Source organism: Sinocyclocheilus anshuiensis, unplaced genomic scaffold (genome assembly GCF_001515605.1).
Source record: "Sinocyclocheilus anshuiensis isolate Anshui unplaced genomic scaffold, SAMN03320099.WGS_v1.1 scaffold374, whole genome shotgun sequence".
NCBI classification, from domain to species: Eukaryota; Metazoa; Chordata; class Actinopteri; order Cypriniformes; family Cyprinidae; genus Sinocyclocheilus; species Sinocyclocheilus anshuiensis.
The window spans coordinates 867,163-869,884 of NW_015546051.1; positions in this window are offsets into that span (position 1 = coordinate 867,163).

Below are 2,722 nucleotides of genomic sequence, written 5' to 3' on the forward strand. Positions count from 1 at the left end.
TAACAGCGGACAGAGAACTTGGGACTGGGAACACATTTTATAGACACACACAGAAGGAGGGGATGACGAGACACACCTGGGAGCAATAAACCATCATGGGGAACACCTGGGACAAATTAAACATGCGAAAGGAACACCTGGGGAGCAAGACACAGACAAAACATGGAACAGAGTCTGACACCACCTGCAATAGCGACAAATAAAAACATTGTTACTCACACACGTGTGTTCCAAAATTAGTATTGGATCCAATAGAGTTGGCACTGCATCATCTCTGAAAAACCTTTGTCAAACTGTTTTTTTTTTATGAATCCACTTTAAAATAAAGCAAACAATCAAACACTGATCTGGAACTTTGTTAATAATAAAGTTCATCTTGTTACACCATGTAGATGCGATTAAAGACAATGGAACCCATTAGAATCAGTGATTCTGTTTACACTGATGTGGCGTGACCTTATACAATATGACAAATCCATTCACAACAGTGATTTTGTGGCATCCAGTGTAGACAGCTTCTAGTTGTTGTGGTGTGGTATGACTTAAAGGTATGGCAGGCGATTTCGGAGAGGCTAGCAATAGCAAGCTAGCTTTGAAAACATAAGATCCCACCCTCCCTGCAAATCACTCTTCAAAGCCACGCCTCCTCCAAAACACATGAACGCTCACAGGCAGACCAGAGGCTAACCAGCGACACGATGAGAGACTGCATTGGTGGAGGGTTGAATGCAACGCTGTCAGATGACCTCACTTCTCATTCATTGGTAAGAAACATTACAGTACAAAGCGCGTAATACTACAATAATAACACCTTTCATTGTCACTGGAACACGCTGATGACGTATAATGTCTGAGGTATGCAAAATACATATTTTGACTGGCAGGGGGGACAGCCTATCATAATCTTCGGAAGCAATAGCAAGCTAACTTTGAAAACATAAGATCCCACCCTCCCTGCAAATCACTCTTCAAAGCCACGCCTTCTCCAAAACACATGAAATCACACATGAATGCACACAGGCAGACCAGATATGCTAACCAGCGACATGGTGAGGGACGATGTTGGTGGAGGGTCAGATCATGTCTCATTTGCCAGTGTAAAAACATTACAGTACAAAGCGGATATTACAATAATTATGCCTTCCATTCTCACTCGGTCTGCAATAGCGTAATAGAACACGCCGATGGCGTATCATGTCTGTGCGAAAAGGGTGTGCAGAGGTATGCAAATGCATACATTGACAGGCAGGTAGGACAGCCTATTGTAGCCCTCCGACCGAGGGATATGATTGGACGAATATTTTATAGTACTACACCTTCCATTGATTATACTGCATATATGACATTTAATCAGCATAACAAACAATGTTTTTGAACCAAATCACCTACCCTGACTTTAAGTAATCCTGTGTTTGTGTCTCTCTCATGTTTACTTACCTCCTATTATATGCACTAATCAGTGGGTGGAGCTAAAGAGGCAACAATATAGAAGGAGGCACTGATCTTCATCTGTGTAACGTGGGGAGCGTGACAATGGAGTTGAGGATCCAAATGCAAGCTTTATTCAAAGAGTGGTCAAAACAGGCAGGGTCAAACAGCAGCAAACAGGTATAATCCAGGGCAGACAAAAGAGCAATCCAATAAACAAGCGATGGTCAAGGCAGGCAGCAAACGATCATAAAACCAGATAACAGTTCAGGGTCAAAAAACAAGGCTAGGCAAGGAACAAGGAACTAGGAAAACACAGGAACTAGGGAACGCTAAAGGCTAACAATACTGAGAAATGAGTGTGTGTAAAACCAGGTTTTAAATAGGGTAAGACTGAAACACAGACACAAGACAGAAACAAGACACAGGTGAATGCAATCAGAGATGATGAGTCCCGCAAATGATTATGGGAAATGTAGTCTGGGATAGAGTGGCAAGAGTCAGAGGTGGAGTGCCCTCTATTGGAGTTCATAGGCACTCCAGTTGGAGTTTGTGACAATCTGCAGAGGTGGTCTTTCATTGAATGATGATGTTGTACCGAGATGACGAGCTGTTATGGCAGCTTTGTTTCAATAAAAGCTGTTTCTTCAACACCAAATCAGCATATTAGCATGATTTCTGAAGGATCACGTGACACTGAAGACTGTAGTAATGATGCTGAAAATTCAGCTTTAAATCACAGGACAAAATCACATTTAAAATATATTCAAATAGAAAACTATTGCTTTAAAATCTAACAATATTACACAATATTTACTGTTTTAACCTTTTTTTAACAAATTAGTGCAGACTATATATAACTATATACATAAAATTTGAGTCCTTTGCCTGTCCTTTCTCTGTACTGTCTCTTGTCCTCTTCCCCTCTCCTCTCTGTTATTTCTTGTCTCATATACACTGACCCATATAATAAATATTATAAAGGCATAAAAGGCCAAACAAAAAGCAAAATGGAAGTACTTTGTCATTCACTCAAACGTGATCTGGAAGATAGGGAATTGCATAATGCATTGCTTTATAACTCCTTTTGGGGGCATTGCTTGTGGCCTTGCATGATTTCTATACTTCCTTGAGTGAATCAGATGCTAAACCAATACACTCAAACTAAATTACGCTATGAGTTTTCTTTTAATTTTGAAGCAATATAAGTATACATTTTCTAAAGACAATCCAAAACAATACCACAGTTCGCGCCAGTCAGTTCAAAGCTTTGTGGTTGAACATGGAAGCCTGA